Source organism: Callospermophilus lateralis, chromosome 18 (genome assembly GCF_048772815.1).
Source record: "Callospermophilus lateralis isolate mCalLat2 chromosome 18, mCalLat2.hap1, whole genome shotgun sequence".
Lineage (NCBI taxonomy): Eukaryota > Metazoa > Chordata > Mammalia > Rodentia > Sciuridae > Callospermophilus > Callospermophilus lateralis.
The window spans coordinates 65,139,245-65,159,627 of NC_135322.1; the positions used below are offsets into that span (position 1 = coordinate 65,139,245).

Below are 20,383 nucleotides of genomic sequence, written 5' to 3' on the forward strand. Positions count from 1 at the left end.
TATGCCCCTGGAATTTGCTGGAGGTTTCCCGCTCCCCCGCCCCGCGCTGGCGGGACGTGGGTTTCACTTTTACATCAGGCAGAAGTCAAGGCCATGACTCAGGAGGCTGCCGGCTCCCCACACCACAGGCCAAAGCCCCTCCCCAAGGTGGCCAGCCCCAGGCCTCCCGCCTGGGGCCGTGTGGGGCTGCTGGGCAGCGAAGAGCGCGAGGAGTCACAGTGAGGCTGGCGTGGCTGCCCCAGAGAGTCACTGCGTGGCTCTTCACCTCCCAGCCCCTTCCTGGCCCAAGCCAGGGCCTTTGTGGGGCAGCTCCTCCCAGGACAGGGGTGCAGCTCTCCTGTCCTGGGCTCCCTCAGTCTTAGGCACTGGGAAGAGGCCGAAGCAGCACCGCGGGGCAAGTCCAGGGTAGCGATGGCATCCAGAGGCCAGCCTGACTCTGCCGCCCAAGGACAGCAATGACACCAGGGTCCCACCATGGAGGAGTGACACGTGGGGCCAGAGGACTCCTCTCCATGGGACCCACTGCTCTGTGTGCTGTGAGATCTCTGCCACATGCCACCCCCAGCCCCAAGTTGTGACAGCCAGACATCTCCAGTCACAGTCAGGAGAGAGGGGGCCAAAGGGTCAGGACAGGGGCAGGGGCCTGTGTGTGTACGTATGTGTGGCCTCCCTGGCAGGGGAGAGTCCTCTCCACCACACCTGGCCCAGGTAAGCACAGGTGGACCCACCATTAGGACCACGGTAATAGGAGTGGGCGGCGGGCGAGGCTGCCGCTTCTCCAGCCACCAGCGTTCAGTGCCCAGGGCCCGACAAGCATGTGCACATGCAGACACACACTGGTGTGTTCTGAAGCAGGGAGCTCCAGACCAGCCGGAGCGGGCCAGAGAGAGGACAGACACCAAGGACCCCTGGTTCCAGGAACCGGAAAACCCACCCTGACAGGCCGACTCAGGGCTTCCTAGCCCTTCTGCACTGTGCCCCTGGAGAGGCCAGAGGCTGCTGCAGAAATGGGGTCTGGGGCTGCAGGGCTGGCCCCGCTCGGCCCACACCAAGCCCACCTGCAGGAGCTCCTGGCCCTGCTCGCACCAGCCCTGCACAGCTAGGAAAGCAGCTTTGATCTGCCACGTATTTAAATTGTGCCTGGATTGTTCAGCAAGGGGCCTCTGCAGATCAGAAGGCCAGGAGGGGCTGGGGCCAGGAGGGGCTGGGCAGGCCAGGTTCTGAGGGAGGCCCTGTTGGCTGGCCACCTTGCTTTGCATGACAAAGGTGTTCCCAAGAGGGGTGAAACGGGAACTGTGGTGAGGGGAAGCTCGGGGCTCAGGGCCTTGGAGGACCAAAAGAGCCCCTTTCTGTGAAGAGTTCCCTCCACAGCCTTGCTTCCTAGAAGCCCACAGGTCTGTGCCTCCGTCCACCTGAAGTGGGGCAGCCCAGGGCACTTTGGCCTGGAGGCATGGGCCTCCTGTGTGCTCAGTCTCCTCATCTGTGAATGAAGCCCTGGATTAGAATCCCCTCCTCCCACCTCCTGTTCCACACCTCACCGGCCAGCGGGCAGGGGGCTCAGAGTGAAGGCCCCAGGGCTTGGGGGAGTGCAAGGTCCCACCTGCCAGAAAGTGTCCCATGGGTTCCTCCTCCCACCCCACCTTTGGGGTGCCAGCCTGGCGGGCCTCAAACCAGCTGTGACGACCCCTTGCCTCTGAAGCTCAAGGAAATGAGTAGCCTTTGGAGGAAGAGGTACCAGAAGAGACCAGACGGCAGCAACTGGAAGCCACGGGTCGGGGCAGTGTTGTAAAAGCTGTGCTAATCCAGCCTTTCCGCCTCTGCCCTGCCCGCTGGAAGTGGGCTGTCTCGCAGCGAGAGGGGACTCGGGTAGGAGACGTGTCCATTGGGGACCACTCTGACGAGGGGGATCCCGCGAAACCAACACCTAGGAAAAGCGGCACTAAAAATAGCCGAGGGGGAGGGCCGTGTAACCCAAGCCGCCTCAGCTCCGCCGACCCGCGGGCTGCCGGCCGGCGTCCGGCCTCCGCGAGCGCTGGGCCGCGGACTTGGCGGCGCGCGCCTGGGCCGGCTGCGCGGACCTGGGCAGGGTGGAGCGGCTCTCCTCTCCTCCCACCCCGCCCCAGGCGCAGCGCGGCGGCGGGGCGGCTCGGTGCCCGGCGGGCGGGCGGCCCGGGCGGGCCTGCGGTCGGGGATGAGCCCTGCGCCTCCGCGCCGCAGAGGCTGGGGCTGCGCGGCTGGGCGCCGGCGCCCCGCGCGTCCCGGGAGCTCGTCTGCGGCCGCCAGCGCGGCAAGCGGCGCGGGCCCCGGAGCGGGAGGTGAGTTCGGGCGCTGCCCGGGGGACCCAGCTTGGACGGGGCGGGGGTGTCACCAGGCTGCGTCGCGCCCTGAGCCCTCGGCGGTGCGCCGGGGCGGACCCTCCGTCTCGCTAGCGCGGCCGGGACCCCGGGCCACAGGCGCGCGGGGCGGGCAGGGCGGCCTGGCCGCTGCGCTGCCCCAGCCTGGGCTGGCGGTTCCCGGCCGGCTCCCGGCGCGGTGCGAGCGCAGCCCTAATCCGCAGATGGTGCAGAGCGGGCCGCGGAGCGGGGCGGCGGGGCTGCGGGAAGCGCGCAGGCGGCTCATTCATTGCCGGTTGGAGCGGTTTGTCCCCAAGGCGGCCGCCTCCTCCTCCGGATCCCCGGAGCTGCTGGCCCCAGCCCGGGAGGCAGCAGCGGTGGCAGCACCTGGGATGCCGGTGGGGTCTTTCTGGTACCCGAGGGGCTCCACGCAGCTGGTTTCTGCCTGGAGGCCCCAGAGGCCACGCTGTGTCCCTCGCCCAGCCCAGTGCCTCCAGGGCGGCTCCTTGCACCCAGAGAGTTGAGCTGGAGGGACCAGTGGGGACACGGCGCCCCGCGTGGCCACGGCTGGAAGGGAAGACTAGGAGGGCTCACAGGGTCTTCTCCAGTTCTTTTCCCTGCAGCCCAGACCCTGGCCCTGCACCCTGGGCCTGGGGGAGAGGGACGCCCCCACAGGGCACACTAGAAGCAGGGGCAGCTGGGCCCAAGGAGATGGGGCAAGGCTGAGGACGCTGCCGGCTTTGCTGTAGGCGCTCCTGCCAGTACTGAGGAGAAGCCGTGCCACGTGTGATCGCCTTGGGGGTGGGGGGAGACGGTACTGAGTTCGGAGAAGAAACAGAAGGTCCGAGTGGTCATGCTGCAGGGCAACTAGGTGGCAGAGTTGCTGACAGCCCTTTTTCACTCTGCCAAGGTAGACTCTGGTCAGTTCTACTAGTTAGCTGGACAAAGGTGTATTGAGCTGTCTGTGTCCTGCCCTGCCCAGGTGCACCAAAACAGGCAAGACCCTGCCCTCCTGAAAATAAAGGAGATACCAGGTAACATGCCTGGGTGGCACTGGACAGTGAGGGCTGGGCGTGGAGGCTGGAGGCTGGGGCTGTGCTACTCCTTCAGGAAAGGCAGCCTCTGAAGGTGGCCAGGGAGGGAGTGGCCTTCCCTGTGAGTGTGAAGGGAGAACCACAGGCCTGAGCCACACAGGAAGCCCGGCCGTCCTGGGGGAACTTGGGCCCCGGCAGAGAGCCTGGGAACCATAGGGAAGAGGTGTGTGGCCAGCGTGACTGGCCCCTGGGCTGGCCATAGTCCCGGGTGGCATGTAGACCAGCAAGTCCCAGGATTTCAGGGTCAAGGGGAGCTCAGAGGCCGTGTGTGCCAGCTGCCCGTCCTGCTCGGGTGTCTGCAGACCTACCACCTGGGTCCCGACTGCTGCACACCCCCAGCACCAGGGGCTCCTGGCCCCAGCCTTTCTGGCCGTCCTGCCCTGGAACTCGGGGAGGGCGAGGGCGCGCTCTGCGTCTGGGTGAGCAACACAGCGCGTCAGCCGCCTCTGCAGAACTGACCCACCTGACCAGTGTGCACCCTTCCTGCCCTGATGAGCCAGGTCAGGGCCTGGAGAAGTTCATGGCCCCTTCCTCAACTCCAGGTGTCCAGGGGCAGAGGCTCCCCTCCCCCTTTCCTCTGTGATCGTGCCTCCAGGGACAGTGCCAGAGGCGGCCAGCCACCCCTCCAACTGCAGCTCTTAGCTCTGAGCCACACCTCCCACCTGACTCTGGGTCTGACACTTAGGAAGAACTCCGTTTCCCATCTGCCTCCTCATCCTCGACCTGAGGCAGAGACTATGGGGGAGGCCATGGATGGATGTCAGAGCACCAGCTCTGCACACAGGGCTGTGTGACCTTGGGCAAGTCACCGAGCCTCTCTGAGGCTTGCTTGTCCATCAGGAACAGCAGTCTCTTCCAGGGATCCACAGGACAGGCTTCCCTGCAACCTGTATAGGCCCAGAATGGTGGGTGCTGCCACCACAGTCACAGCAGGGACCTGGGGACACCACAGGTCTGGGGAAGGGTCTGAAGATGTAAAAGATCTCCAGAGTGCCAGGCTCTGGCTGGAAGTCCAGGGAGATGGGTGGCCAGGACACTGCTGTGCCGCTCTCTGTCCCCTGCCTCGCCCTGCTTTCTTCCAGAGGTGTTGGGCAGAAGAAACTGGGGGACAGAGGCCAGCCGGGTCCAGTTCACCCCCGCCCAGGCCAGGCCTCCAGGAGACTCACCCCCTTCCCACCTCCACTGTCCCCACCTCCACTGTCCCCACCTCCACTGTCCCCACCTCCACTGTCCCCACCTCCACTGGCCAACACCCCAGTGGCTTCACTCAGGCCTGTCCACTTGTCCTCAGCAGGTCTCACCCCACATCAGACTGTCCCCCTTGGAGGACAGGCAGTCCAGGGTCAGGTCCCCACTGAGCCAGGCTTGGGTGCCCAGCGGTCACTGCAGGGCCCTGGTGGCACCTGGGCCTCCCTGTCAGGTGGTGCCCCCTGAGGGTCTGCACCAGGGTCCCGGCTCACATCCAGCTGGACAGCCCACATGGTGCCTCGTCTCCAGAGGCTGTCTGCTCCCAGGCCCCTCAAATGCCCATGGCCAGCCTCCTTCTCTGGTGGAGCTGACCACTCCACAGAGGACTGAGACGAGTGTGGTGGGGTCTGGGACTAGGTGAGGTGGGCTTGCAGTTGGCAGAACCTGTTTCTTTGGCCTCTCCCTTCCTAGTTCACCCTCACTGTCCTGTGGTGGCCACAGCTGGGCTGCAGCAACTGTCCTGGAGGACTGCCGTGACCTTGCGCTTCAGTCCCACCTTGAAGTCAGCTAAGGACCTGCCGTTTCCCTGGGTAGAAGGAAAGGTGGACCAGTACCTCTGGCCAGGTTGTTCACTGTACAAGGGCACCCAGCCCCTAGGCTGCTGACCAGGCCCCAACACACCCCAAGGCTGTGTCCACCCAGGGACATACCTTGTCCTGCACACCCAAAGGTGTCCAAAGCACCAGTGTTGGCCCCCGTTGAGCTGTGTGTGCTGTACAAAGGCTGTGTCCTCGTTCCCAAGGACTCTACAGGCCACCCCATTCCGTGTGCTGGCTGGACACTGTCCCCACAGGGGCCCAGACAGCTGAGGCCTCTGTCGTTTCCGACTTGGGATCCCCTCCTCCCTCATCAGGTGCTGTCACCCGTCCAGGCTCCCTGACATTCTTCTGGGTCGACGTCACACCCGCGCCCTCCCCCTGGGCCTGGGTGCGCCAGGCCACCTGGGGAGTGGGGGGAAGCAGGGTGGACAGGGACCCAGCCCCGGGAGCTGGCGGCCCCCGGCCGGCTGTGGTCAGCACTGAGCGTTCCTGCCTCCAGATGTTCCTCAGAGCCCGGCCCCTCCCCTCCCATGTCTGCTGCGGTGGCTGGTCCCGAGTCCCAGGGACCAGGAGGAGAGGTCGGCCGGGCGCTGGCAGGAGCGTGGGGGCTGTGACCCCAGCGTCTCACCAGAGGCTTCCTGCCCTCGCTCCCAGCCTGGCTGGGTGGCAGGGGGCTCCGGGACGTCTCTGTTTAAACAGCGGGTTTCGGGAGGAGCCCGAGCACAGCCCTGGCCGGGGCTGTGGGGAGCCAGGGGCTGGGGTGGGCTCGTGGGGAGACGTGGGGGGCTCAGCGCCCGCCCTGACCTCCCCACCACCAGGGCCTGAAGCAGGAGGCGCTGGGAGGGAGGCCTCCTGCCCTCCCCCAGGAGGGAGCCCGGCCCCGCTGTCTCCACCTGCTGGCCAGGCGGGTGAGTTTGGGGTCTCTGAGCCCAGGGCCAAGTCCCACTTAGGCCACCAGCCCCAGCTGTGTCACCAAGGGTGCCAGGGAATGACCCCAGCCCTGCCCTGCATCACGCCTGGCCCAGGAGTCGCGCCCAGGGAAGCAGAGAGTGTGAGCTAGCGACTGCTCGGGCCAGGGACAGGTGAGCCTGGGCAGGAGTGTGCGCGCAGGAAGCCGGGAGCTGTGCCCGGGAGCTCCCTCGGCCTCGGCCCTCCTGCCAGGCGGCCGAGCCAGCAGCAGGGCGGGGGACATTCCGTCCCCTGGCCGCCTCTCCCAGCGCCTGTCCTGTCTCTGGCTGCTTGGGGCCAGTGTCCCAGCCAACAGCCAAACAGAGCCCACATTCATGAGTGGCCGTCGGGCCCCGACCGCCTGGGCCCAGTGGCCTCCTGAGAATGGACGGTGGGGAGGTCCCTGAACAGCACTTTCCGCATTCCTCCAAGGCTGCCGGCCGAGGTGGCCGCCCGTAAACAAGGCCTCTTCACAGGCCCTGGACACGGCCCCTGAGGCTGAGGACAGGCCTCTCTGCCTTCTGGAGGGCAGGAGTGGGGAGTGCTGGACGCTGGCCGGAATGCCTGGTGTCTGCAGGGCCAGGGTGTCGGAGCCCCGACTGCCTGGGGAGGGCGCTCCCCGTGGTCCACCTGAGAGAAGCCCAGGCCGCCTTCCCAGCCTCCGGCCTCCCCCGTCTGCCTCCTGACTGGGTCCACTCTCTCTGGATGCCTCGGGTGGCTTTAGTGTCCGGCCTGTTGCTGAGCCACCCGAGTCCCTGCAGAGACCTTGCAGGTGTCCGAGCGCCAGCCGAGGCAGGCACCTTCTCCAGATCCAGCCGCACTGTGGGTCGGCCGTCCCCCCCAGTGGCACAGTGACCGTGCTGCTGTGCCTTTGAGTTCAGGTCTCTGTGGGCATGGGCTCGTCACCCTGGTGGGCCCTGGTGAGTGGACTGCTGGGCCCGAGGGGCCCCTCGGAGGTGCCCGGAGCCTTCCCTGGCTCCAGGCCCCGGTGGGTGAGGCCCTGCCTGAGCTGTGCTGTTGGGAACTGGGCTGGGACTCAGACTCTGTCCCGTCAGGGAGTGGAGGCAGAGACGGCAGCCACAACCCCGGGCCTCGCCTGTCCTGCAGGAGGCCCCTCTGTGCCCGCCCCCAGCCTTCCCAGGAGCACCCAGTGAGAGGTTCTAGGCCAGCAGGCTCCACCTCTGCACGGGCATCTCCCGCACGCCCACGGAGCAGCCCACTGCCCAGATGTGCCCCCTCAGCTCTGACGCTGCCTCCCAAAGGGCCCACGGCCATTGTGGGGTCTCTGCTCTTGGGGAACCTGAGGACCAGACCTGTGGAGGCTGCTGCCTCTGAGCCAGCGTCATTCCAGGAGGCCTGAACGGACCCCGTGCCCAGCTATCACGGGGGGCCGGAGGCCAGGCGGCCTTGGAGTCTCAGCTCGGGTCCCAGGGCCCCGTGTGTCCCGAGCTGGCCCGCGGCCCCTGACCCAGTTCAGAACGCACCATCAGAAAGGCTGTCACCCCAGGGAGGCCGGGTGCCTGCCAACAGCCCCCAGCAGCAAGCGGCCGAAGGCCAGGGGCTTGGACAGCAGCTGACCCATGTGGCCACGAGCGCATGGGCCTCTCCACCCCCCACAGGGGTTGGTGCCCCTGCTCAGGGGGCTGCACCTGGTTGGATAAAGGGGCAGGCTGCACTCTCCCTCCGTGGGCAGGCCTGTCCTGGCTGTGGGAGGGCAGTGTGGACACCACAGGTGAGGGCCTGTGTGCTTCAAGAAGGCGTCTAACAAACACTGGGCTCTGGCCAGGAGGCACACAGGTGCGTGGCACGGTGGCGCCAGCTTCCCTTTCCACTCAGGACGGCCGGCCGGGGGCACGGGGGCGTGGAAAGGGGAGGCCATGGAGGCAGAGGGCCACAGGCACTGGGCTGGAGGCCAGGAGGAGCAAAGGCGGCGTTCCAGGTGGCGGGCAGTGGAGGGGTGGCCGGGGCTGGGCCTGGGGAGAGGCAGGGAGCCACCTGGCCAGGCCTGGTCCTGGGGAGAGGGTCAGGATGCACGATCCTGTCCTCAGTCTGCAGCCAGCAGCAGACCTGCCCCACCCGACGGGCCCTTCACCAGGCCTCCAGGGGGCCACGGGCTCAGGTCAGGGCTCAGGTCAGGGCCTGCCGGGCAGCGGGTCTCCACCCCGAGGTGGTCCTCACAGGAAGAAGTGCCGGGCCCTGCTTCACAGACAGGGGAGCCGGGGCCCAGGGAAGAGAGGGACTGGCAGGACTCCCTGTGCCTGTCGGCCCATGCACACCAATGGCCGCGGCTCCCAGGTGAGGTGTGCCTGCAGGGCACCGGCCAGGCCTGGCCCTGCGGGATGCTGGCCCCATGTGCGTGGCCCATGCTGAGCATGGATTGTCACCCCAAGGGGCCTGGCAGAGGGGACCTCCTGCGCCCCTGCCCCGGGCACCTGCACCACCTGCATTGGAAAGTGAGCTCCCACGAGGCTCAGACTGAGAAACAGGCAGGAATAACCCGCACAGCCAGCCTCGCGAGGGGTCTCCCTTCCCGTGACAGCACTCACTCACTCACCTTCCTCAGATGCAGCTGACCCCCAGCAGCAGCGCCCCGTGCAGCAGCGTCTGGAGTGTGACCCAAACTGAGCTGCGCATCCCTGTCTGTCTGCAGTGGCGTTTGGCTGAGCAGCCTGGCCTGCTGCCAGGGTCTCAGTAGTTGGTGTGCACACTGCGCCACGTTGCCCCTTTCAGAGGGCCAACCCACAGAGGAGGCAGAGTCCCAAGCAGGGCTCCCTGGAGCAAGGGGTGTTTGAGCTGGGTTTTGAAGGATGACTAGGAGTTCACCCAGCATCATGACGGAGAGACAGTTCCCCGCAAAGGACCGGCAGGCACACAGGGCTCTGAGCGACCCAGCGCTGAACACCCATGCGCCCCAGTGGCTGCCCGGGGCACAGCCTGTCCTCTGCTGGCTGTTGTGGAACAGTGGTCAGGAGGCAGGCTGTGGACTCCACTCGGCCCCTGCCTCCTGGGAGACCTGATGAGCCACACCACCTCAGAGGCTCGGTCCCTCATCTGTACAGTGGAGAGACGGGAGCAGGAAGCCTGGTGGGGCCGAGGGACAGTCCCCACGAGGGCGGGAGGGGCTGAGTGGCATGTGCGGTCATGAGCTTGGTGAGAACGGGGGGGGGGGGGGGGCTGTGAAGATGCCCTCGTGCTCCCTGGGCCCTGGCATCTGGGCTCAGATCCGACCTCAGTGAAGCCCTTTGGGGGCAGTGAGTCCATGTTGCTGACTCCCAGGACACGTGTCCCTTGCTGGGCCTCCCTGACCCTATGACCAGCAAAGGAGGCCCGGCTCCATGCTTCCAGGGCCCACTGAGACGAGGAGGCACCAGGGCCCAGTGCTGGGAGGGGGGAGCAGTGGCCCGTGTACCCCCGCGAGCAGCAGGCCCAGCATGGCCTCCTCTGCTGGACTTTCAGGAGACGGCGGGAATCTGGACCTTCCTGTGCAGTCTCCTGTTTGGAAGTGCCAGGAAGAAATCTGGAAGTTTTGAGAGAATGTTCTGGACCCCGGGCAGGCCAGGTGAGCGCCTCGGCCGGCGCTGCCCCAGCAACGCCCAGTGTAGGGTGTGAGAAGATGGCTCAGGTCACGCGGGAAGCAGAACGTCCCGAGGCTGCGCCTGGAGATGGGCCAGGTGCGCTGGGCGGGGCCTGCCGCACGTGCCCACAGCCTCAGCTCACACGCAGCCCGTTGGCAGGGGCCGCGAGACGAGGCTCCGCAGGTGGCCTTCAGTGTCCCGCCGGCCGCACCTGGAAACAGGCGCAGGTGAAACGGTCTCCTTGGACAGTGTGCTCCAGACGCCGTCCCAGCATGCCACCCTGTCCCCGAGAGCTGGCTCCGAGTCTCCCTGACGCGCACCTCTTGGGTAGAGAGCCCACACGGCCACGGCAGGTCTCTGTTGGCCACTCGGCCTGGCCAGGGCCTCCAGGGCCTGGCCCTGCCCGCTGCCCCTCACCCTGGCCCTCCTTGTGCTCTGGAGCCTTCCCGCGTCTGTGGTGGCCGCCGTCCTCTTCCCTCTCGGGGGCTCACTTCCCAGGGTGGGGTCAGTAGCCCTGGATCAGACGGGCTCCCAGCCAGCGGGACTGCCTCCTCACAGGCCACGGGCCACCTGTGACGTGGCCCTCGCAGCCCCGTCCCGGGCCTGGCCGGTGCTGTCCCCACACCCAGTTCCCTGCGCGGCCCTGCACGGGCACCTGCTGTAGGTCGCTTGAAGTGCTCGGCAGAACCCACTCCACTGGGCGCTGCCGGGACCTCCGTTGTCCTTTTGTACATCTACCATCGCAAGCTGGTTCCTGGGGCTTCAGACTGTCTTCGTCACTGTCACTGTCCTGAGTCCAGGAGCCCAGCCAGGCCCTGGTACAGAGTCCCCAGGAGCGTAGACGTGGGATAGGTCCGGGCATGTGTGGGTGGGTTGCTCTCTGCAATCTCAGTAAACATCTGGCCACAGGGCCTGGCAGGAAGCTGACCTCCGGGCACCACTCGGCAGGCAGCCGGACAGGCTATAAATACATTCTGACCCCAGACCAGCCCAGAGGCATTCCTGCCCCACCCGCCCAGAGCGCCCTGCCAGCAGAAGAAAGGCAGCGGGTGGCCCCTGAGCCTGGCGGAGGTGACCACTCCCGGGGAGTGGGGACATGTCACCCAGGGTCAGCTCAGGCCCTCGGCGTCCGAGTGCTATCTGACCAGGGCCTGCCCAGCGCCTGGAGGCCACATTTAGCTCTGGAAGGGCTCCCTGTGCCAACGGCCTGCTTTTCTTTGGTGTCTGGGCTGTATTTATGCCGGGCGGGGGCCTGGGGACTAATCAGAGTCTCTGGGGGCTGAGGGCTGCACCTCCGGGGCAGCTGACGGGACCCGCTGAGGAAGGCAGGTGGCCTGGCCAGGCGGTGCTGCAGCGTGTGGCCAGGAGGGGCAGCAGGGCTCAGCACAGAGCCAGGGCGCTGGGAGGCACTTCACCTGCGGGAGCCCAGGTTTTCCTGCCCTGGTGTCACAGGCCTGGCTCCTGGGTAGACAGGAGCCCTGTGGCCGGCGATTGGTCTGAAAGGGCCACACCCAGCCATGGCTGTCACCACAGAGGGTGGGAGGGTACTGCTCCACCAGCCTTTGGCAACCCGGAAAGGCCATCAGGTCCCCAAGTGCAGATGAGTGCTGGCCTCAGACAGGGAGGCCTCAGGGTTTCGCCTGCTCTGACCGAGGGTCCTGGGCTCAGGACGTCCTGGGTGCAGTGGTGGCGTGAGGGCACAGGCCAGCAGCATGGCCCCTGGCCTTTAATATATTCGTTTTTATGTGGTGCTGAGGATGGAACCGGGCCTCACACGTGCTGGTCAGCTGCTCTGCCCCCAGCCCAGCCCCGCCCCTAGACTGGACTTGTAAACCTGCCCCGTGGGGCGTCCCTCATGATTCTGACCCTGCCTTTGAGGCCAGGGAGCCGGCGTGTGGCACCTCTTAGGAGCCGCGTGTGGCCAGGGCAGCGAGGGGCAGACCTGTAGGCCAGGCAGGATCTCCGTCCTGGCCGCTGGGCCACTCAGGGCCTCCCGGTTGGTGAGTGTGTGGCATATCGGCCGCACCTGTGGTTGTCTTGCCCCGGGCACAGCTGGCATCAGGGACCACGAGCAAGCAAGAGCCCAGGGGAGTGTGGCCGTGTCTGCAGGCACTTGGAGCCCTGTGAACACGTGGCTTTCACAAGGTCCCGCCTCACAGCCCTGCAGGCACCTCTGTCCCTCAGGGTCCCCAGCCTCTCCGCTGATTGCACCCCTGCCTGCTCCCCGGGCCCAGCCTTGGCTTTGCCTGGGTCGGCTGCCGTCCTGGGCCTGGGCTCGCGGCCATGTCCCAGGCAGCACAGCCCTGGGGCCCGTGTGGAGGTGAAGTCTGACCGTGGGCGTCAGGAGGCCATGGCCAGGAGGAAGATGCCCCATGGAGAGCAGGTCGGGGCTGTGTTCAGGCCGGTGTGTAGCTGCCACCGGGTCCCCGTGCCCCTGCTCTGGCAATGGTGTTAGGTGCCACCCGCGCAGTGTCCCCAGCCATGTGTGCCGTCCCTGCAGGGTCCCCAGCTGCGGGCCATCCAGGCACTCCCTCAGTGTGGTGCCCACACTTTGCCTGCTCTTTAGTGCCCATCCTCGCAGTGCCCCAGGCAGGACATGGGCAGCACTGTAGTCCCCACCTGAGGCCCAGCAGCTGAGGTGACCTGTCCAAGGTTTGTGGCCAGCAGGGAGGTGGGGTGGCAGCCACAGGAGCCCTCCACACCGGGCATCGTGCAGCCCGAGAGCTGCGGGCCGCGTGGCTCGCAGGGCACGGGGGGTGGCCCACGCCAGCCTGCGGTTCTGCTGTCCATCAGAGTGTGTGCTGCCATCAGTGAGACCCCTGTACTCTCCGTGGGTTCACGTCTCCAGGAAAGCCCCCAGCCCCGCCTCCGTTCCTGGTCCTGCTTTGGATCCGCTGAGCGCTGCCTCCCATGACCTTCCCTCTGGCTGCTGAGCTGTCCCTTACCTTGTGCTTAGTGTCTCTTGAGCATGAGCGACTGACACAACTCAGCACAGAAGCCATTTGTGGCTGGCGAGACCGCAAAGTCCACAGAATGAGCAGCTTCAGGCAGAGTCGTATCCAGGTTCTCAAACAGCACCATCCGAATGCGCTCCCTTCACCTCTGGGCTCTGCTCCCCACACATCTCCGACCCCAGGAGTGCTTCCTCAGGGTGGCCAAGAGGCCTAGGGGCTCAGCCTTTGATGGCCCCAGAGATGAAAGACGGATAGATATGGAGAGAAGAGGCAACAGGGAGACAGAGATAGACACAAAGAGTCAGGCAGAGATAGATGAGAGATAGACAAACTAAGGACCCTCCACGGTTTCCAGCTAAAAGGGGAATCCAGACTTCAGAAGGTGGACAAGGTCCCTGCAACCAGGAAGGAACCAGAGCTGACCAGGAAGGAGGATCTGGTCCCTTCTCTCATCCTTAAGAGACAGGCAGGACTAGGGGTCTCCAGGAAAGCCCCCAGCTCCACCTGCAAGTCCTCAAGTGCCCCTGCCATCTAGCTCCCACAATGCCGCAAACTCAGACAAAGGTGAGGGACAAACAGGGCATTAAGGGGTAGTGGAGCAGTTGCTTACCCAGATCATCAGTGGCCAGGGATGGAGTACAGCACATGGGGTCCCAGCACCCAATTATAGTCCCAACAACACACTAATGGGTGGTGGGAGGATGGATGGATGGTGGGTGGATGGATGGATGGTGGGTAAATGATGAATGGATAGATTGTGGGTGGATGATGGATGATAGAGGGATGGATGATAGAGGGATGGATGATGGAGGGATGGATGATGGAGGGATAGATGGATGGATAGATGGGTTGGTGGGTGGTGGGTGGATGATGGATGGTGGGTAAATGATGAATGGATAGATTGTGGGTGGATGATGGATGATAGAGGGATGGATGATAGAGGGATGGATGATGGAGGGATGGATAGATGGATAGATGGGTTGGTGGATGGTGGGTGGATGGATGGATGGTGGGTAAATGATGAATGGATAGATTGTGGGTGGATGATGGATGATAGAGGGATGGATGATAGAGGGATGGATGATGGAGGGATGGATGATGGAGGGATAGATGGATGGATAGATGGGTTGGTGGGTGGTGGGTGGATGATGGATGGTTTATGGATGATGAATTGTGTATGGATGAACGGATGATGAATAGATGGGTGGATGATGGATGGATGGTAGTGGATGGATGGGGGTGGGTGAATGGATGGATGGTGGGTGGATGATGGATAGTGGGTGGTTGGGTGGATGGATGGATAGTGGGTGGATGATGGATGGATGGATGGTGATGGATGGATGGATGGATGATGGATGGATGGATGAGTGGTGGGTGGATGACGGATGGTGTATGGATGAATGGAGAGTGGGTGGATGGGTGAATGGATGGATGATGGGTGAATGATGGGTGGATGGTGGGTGGATGGATGGTGGGTGGGTACATGGATGAATGGATGGTGGGTGGGTGGATGGATGGATGGTGGGTGGATGGATGATGGATTATGGGTGGATGATGGGTGGATGGTGAATGGGTGCATGGATGGATGATGGATGGTGGCTGGATGATGGTGGGTGGGTGGATGGATGGTGGGTGGATGGATGGTTGGAGGTGGATGGATGGATGATGGATGATGGATGAATCGGTGGTGGGTGGATAATGGATGTTATACAGATGAATGGAGAGTGGGTAGGTGGACGGATGGATGGTACATGGATGGATGGATGGTGGGTGGGTGGATGGATGGATGTTGGATGGATGATGGATGGTGGGTGGATGATGAAAGGATGGTGGGTGGATGGTGAGTGTGTGAATGGATGATGGATGGTGGGTGGATGATGGATGGATGGTGGGTGGATGATGGATGGGTCTTGGCCCACTCTTTTGGCTCAAGTAGGCAACCAGTGCAAGGGGCCTTTAGGCAGAGCTGGGTCCAAGTGCTCCAGCAATGGCAGGATCTACTGACCAGGGGAGGCCCAGCCCCACTGGACCCACACGGATGGGGAGGCAGTTCCTAGAAGAAACCAAGGTGTTACTAACAATTGGGAGGCCGGCCGTGGGTGGACAAGAAACAGATGTCCACACAGAAGGGACCTTTGCAGCCATGAAGATGGGCCAGGGTGGAAACGAGGCCAAGCGGGAAGACCCTGCACCCTGGCGGGCTGGGGAGGGCCATGGGGAGGGGCTGGGAGAGGGTGTGCAGAGGGCCCAGGGAGCCTCAAGCACTAAGTAGGGGGAAGCAGGGGGTGCGGCTGGCCCGGCAGACCCCGGTGCCCGCGTTCCCCTGAGAAATGCAGACGGGGCTCGGAGTGTCCGGCACCCAGGCTCAGCCCCGCCCCCTGCTGCCATGGGCCACTGCGGCTGTGCTGGCCACAGCCCATCTGCTGCCCCACGGCACAGGCCAGAGCTCTGCACTCTTGGCCCAGAGCAGACAGGGCCTGCAGTTCAGCAGCTGGACGGCCCTGTGTCCCCGACCCCAGAACAGGCACACGGCACTGCTGGCAGCCGGGAAGCATAACGTGGCTGATGGCCCCGGGGACTTGGAAGGAAGCTGATTAAAGTCAGCTGAGAGGAGGGAGCTGGAGGTGGGGAGCGGGGACAGCTTTCCACGGGGGCAGGAGGGAGCAGCCAGAGCCATCACACCAACATGGCCTCCTGTCAGCCCCAGCCAGGCCCAGCCACCCAGACCAGAGGTGAGAGCAGCAGGACACCGCCCTTCCTAAGGCCGCCGCTGTGAGGAAACCATGTGGGAGGACACGGTGGGCCTCCAGTGACCGTGTGCAGTGCCTCTGTGCTGGTGGCTCTCAGGTGGCCTCCGCGTGCCTCAGTTTACCCCACACCCTGGGTGCCCTGCTGAGCCTCTGGCCGGCTGCCCTCTTCCTCAGAGGGAGCTCCCTGGCGGGGGCTGAGGGCTGCCCGTCCAGCAGGTGTCCGCGGGTGCACAGGCAGCAGAGGCCTCTGCACGTCCTTGCTGTTCCTCCTGTTATAAAACCTGGCGCTGCTCTGGGCACAGTCTCGGGGGGCTTGGCCCGGCCCTGAGCCCCTCCCTGGGCCCCTGCGCCCCTCCTGCCACACAGAGGGGCCCATAGCAGGTCATGCCAGGGAGGACAGGGCCACTGCCCTTGCGTGGCCGGCCCCTCCCCTCCCCGCAGCTGTGTGTGCTCACAGGGCCACGTGGCTGGCTGGGCCCTGGACGGAACTTTCTTTTATCCCCTACAGTCCTCCTTACCTAGAAAGCACACGGTATTTTAGAAGACAAGCTGGCTGTCTCTGCACTGTTAGAGATGGGGCTTTGCGGACTGGCCCGCCCAGTGCTGGGGCAGCCAGTGGCCTTGGGTCTTTGCCCTCCACCCACTGTGCCTCCTGGGGAAGCCCAGCACCCCGTGGCCCGTGGCCCTTGTGGCCAGCAGTGTGGAGGTCCCCGGGGCAGGCAAGTGGGGGTCTCCCTGGATGGAGGCAGCTTCTGCCTTGAGTCCGGGCCTTGTGCCCGGGGGATAGTCCTGGTCTGTGTCGACCCGCTCCCGGCCACCCACCCGGGCTGTCTCCAGCTCGGCCAGGTCTGTGCCAGGAGCTGGGCATCCGGCAAGGGTGGTCCCTGGAGAGGGCACGGCAGGAGCTGTGCGGTGGCATCCAATTCCACGCTATGTGCACTCTGAGGGGGTCCCAGTGCCCCCAGGCCCCACCTGTGCCCAGGGTCAAGTTCACCCCAGGTGGTGGTGGTGCCTTAGGCCTGCAGCGCCTAGTTGCCGTGTCCATGGCGCCTGGTGTCCACCCCTCCTGAGCCCTGTCCTGCATGCTGAGGCAGGAGGAAGGGACGCCACCTGGGCACGCCACAGGGACGGCACCCACTCACGCCCGCCTGGCCTCCGGCTCTGCACAGCTAGCCTGCAGGAGGGGCCGCGTGGAGCAGGAGGAGGGCTGTGGCCGGCCACCTCCCGGGACACGGGGCTGAGCAGGACCCAGGGTCAGGTCACGACATGCCCTCATTTCTGACAGGAAGGTGGACAGGCCTGTCTGCACTGCTGGGGCCACGAGAGGGCAGGCCAGTGTGTGCATGGTAACCGCGAGGCGGTCGCTGGCGCTCTGAGAGGCCAGCCCTGTGCCAACTGCTCTGCATGCGCCATCTGATGGACCCCATGAACCCTGCCAGGCAGGGCGATTGCCAGGCCATCTGCAGGCGGGCACACGAGGCTCAGAGAGGCTAAGTAAGTTGCCCAAGGTCACATAGCAAAGCAGTGGGCGTCCCTGCCCGTCACTGGCACCTGCACTGCACAGGGGCCCAGAGGTTGGCGGCCCCACCCAGCGGGGAGCAGGGTCCTGCTCTGAGGGTCAGCCTGCCTTGAGGGCTTCTGCTGACAGTGGTCAGGGCTCAGGGTGGTGAGGCAGGTCCTGGCGGCTACCCAGAGCCACTGGCAAAGTGTCTCCTGGGTGCTGTCTATGCCCCAGACCTGGAGGCTACGGAGATAGAGGAGGCTGTCCATGCTGGCCACCTGCTCTCAAGCCACCCTCTTCCTTCTTAAGTGACAGGGACATCAAGCCACGCTCTTCCTTCCTAAGTCACAGGGACGTCCAATCCAGCCTGGCAGGCAGAGAGCCGGCCCCACCCATCACCCTCACCCCAGGGAGGTGCCCCACCCACTGCCTTCTGCTGTCCACTCCAGGCCTCTCTCAGGGTCTCTTGCGTCCCTCTCAGGACACGGAGCTCCAGGTCTGGGCTGGAAGGCCTTCACGTGGCCGACCCATGTGGCTTGGGAAGGGGGCCGGGCTGGTCAGGGCCTTGAGGGCCTCCCAGGCTCAGGGCAGCTGGAGACCTGCAGCTGGGCAGGGTCTGCTGGGGCCCTGAGAGCGGGAAGTGGAGGGAGCATGGGAGTGGGCAGCCTGGCCACACTGTGGGCATGAGCCGGGGAGCACAGCGCCCTGCGGCCACATCGCCTGACAGCATGTGCCTTGGGTGCCTCCCTGACCACGCCCCCGGGCCCAGGTGAGTGGGGTGTTCCTGGAGAACACTGCCACCCACAGGTGCCCTTCCCTTCCGCAGGGAAGGGGCTAAGCCCGCGGCGCCTGCTCCCCGCTTGCCTTGGTGGCCAGAACTCAGAACTCGGCCCTCCCAGGCCTCTGCCTCCTGGTTGCATCCTGGCGGTCTCTGCGGCCTGCTCCGTCTCCCCTGAGCCTCCGACAGCGCCTCTGCAGGTCTCGAGAAGTGAAGCTGGGCGTGAGGGGAGGGATGGTGTCCTGGGCCCACGCGAGGGGCTGGACTGACCAGAGACCCGTCAGCAGACCCGGGTGGCGACTGAGGCGCTCCACTGTCCCCAGCACCTCCTGCACCCCTCTCAGGCCGCTCCTGGTCATCCTGCTGACGTGGCTTCTCGGGCTGCCCCTGCCCCAGACAGCCTCCTGCACCCCGTCAAAGCAAACAGGCCCTGGATGTTTCCAGTCCCACAGAGCATCCCACTTGCTTCCCGCCTGCTATCCTCCAGCTGATGGAGGAAGGCCCTGGGCGGGGAGGGACCGGCCATGCAGCTGGCGCCACCCACAGAGGCCCAGGGAGCAGCGTGGGATGAATGTCAGCCTTATCCAGCCGGCCAGCCCTGCCCGCAGTCAGCCGCGATGGCCAGCCCCGCCCGCGGGCCCCTCTGCAGCGGGCTGCTGGGGCAAGGGCTGGGGCTGGGCCCTGGGCAGCCTTGCGGCCAGAGACCCGGGAGTGTGCCTGGAACGGGGGTGCCTGCCCAGGGACGTCGGCCAGGCCCCCAGACTCAGCTGCTGGGACACACTGGACTGTCCTTCATCCGCAAGGTGGGGAGGGCTTGTGAGGCATGGGCGAGTGGGCCCTTGAGACAGGACCCGGAGTCCGCTCTGCGAAGCGCAGGCCCAGGGAGGGCAGGAGGAGGCCACCCAGCAGTGGGGGGACGTGCCCACACCTTGCCACGTGAGTGTGTCTCCTGGGCACTTTGAGGGCAGGTACCAAGCGTGAGGCTTGATGAGGAGGCTGCCCAGGAAGGGCAGGGGCGTCTGGTGGGGCCAGCAGAGCCGGTGGCACGCAGGGTGCCTGGTGGAGGGCGCACCGTGGAGGGCGGGAAGTGTCTTTCTGTACGGAGGGGCTGCAGTGTCCCGGGAGGCTGAGGGGTGGTGCAGGAGCACCAGGTTGCAGACTCGGTGCGACTCCCAGGAAGCCCTGGTACAGATGCCAGCCTGACCTGGCTCCATGCCCACGCTGGGTGGCCCCACAGTGCGCCCACAGCTGCCCTGTGCTGGTTGCCCCTGGGACCTGCCCCCTTGCTTGGTCTCCTGCTGGCGCCGTCCTGCCGCAGACCAGGAGGTGCTGGGGGTCTGTCACACACCCTGCCCTCTGCGGGGCCCACACGGCCCCCACCTCAGGCCCGCGCCTCCAGCTCTTCCTCTCCTGCCCCAGGCCAGACTGCAGGGCTGCACAGTGTCCGCTTGGTCATGGAGCCTCTCTGCACCCAGACCTGGCCACAGCCCGGCGCTCTCCCTGCTGGTGGGCTCTCACGGCCTGCTGTGTGACGCCCTCACCCTCTCTGAGCCACATGGGGAGCTCACACGAGCCTGTTCTGATGGACTCTCTGTCCCAGTAGTGATTCTGGAATCTCTGGAACTTTCCAGAGCATGGCAGTCCTTCAACCAGCATGGGGCAGGCGGGGCCTGGCAGAGATGGCCTGGAGGCTGCCCTTCCAGGGACAGGTCACCCCAACCCGTGCAGGCTGTGTCATGCCCCACGGCCTCGGCCCAGGCAGTAGTCATTTGTTTTATATGAAGTTGTTACCAGAGTGCAAAAATGGGGAGATTTCACTTTAAAACCTGGATTTCTGGCTTTTCCTGAAAACCCAGGAAGCCTTTGGTGCCGGGCACCCCTGGCCAGCAGGACCTGGCGCCCATTCCCTGCGCAGCACCCTGTGGGAAGGGGCGGAGCGAGGCGGGTCCCCCACGTGCAGCCTCCCGCTGGATGGAGCTTCCCTGGACAGACGTCTGCGAGGCCCCTCCCGTCACTGTCCCTGGCTCGGGGGCCGCGGGATGCAAGCTGTATGTGGCGCGTACCTGGTTCCCTGCCTTTAGCTAGGTAAGCTCTGGGGTCCAAGAGGAAGGGGCCCAGGTGACAAGAGCCAGGGAGGAGCCCCGAGGGGCAGCTCCGGGGCAGGTCGCGTCTCTCTGGCCAGGCCTGGCCCACCGCCCTCCATCTCTGACCCCCACCCGGAAAACCCTCTGGCAGTGGCGGCCCTGGTGGCCAGGAGGGCCAGCCGGGCAGCGGAGGTTCCTGGCTCCCAGGCCGCAGGGCTGCCGTATAGACAGTAAATTACAGGCCCCGCCGGGCGCGGCCCTGGGAAGGGCTGTCCCCAGGCTGAGTCCTGGCGGCCAGTTCCCAGCACGGCTGGCCGCCTGAGACTTTCTGGGACCCACTCGATTCCAGGAGAGGGACGTTGGTCAAGGCCAGCCCCGTCGGCCTGCAGACCCCAGCCTCTGGAAGACCAGCGCCATGCCGGGCCTCCCGCGAGGCGAGGTGGCTCCTGTGGGTGTTCGGTCCACCCCGCTGCCCAGCCAGGGGCCTGGAGCTCAACTCCTCATCCTGGGTGGGTGAAGGGCCAGCGTGGCCAGAAGGGCAGAGTGCAGCTCGCTTCACGGCAGCCGGCGGCTTGCTGG

The 20,383-nt window shown here is 65.3% G+C and overlaps 1 protein-coding gene across 1 annotated transcript in view; it reads left to right on the plus strand.

Moving 5' to 3' along the window:
• Nucleotides 1-2,259: 2,259 nt before the first annotated feature.
• Nucleotides 2,260-20,383, plus strand: part of Znf469 (zinc finger protein 469) — a 39,072-nt gene continuing 20,948 nt past the window's right edge. Inside the window, exon 1 of the mRNA XM_077105690.1 lies at nt 2,260-2,315. The gene's annotated coding sequence lies outside the window, so the exon portion shown is untranslated. The remainder of the gene's footprint in view (nt 2,316-20,383) is intronic.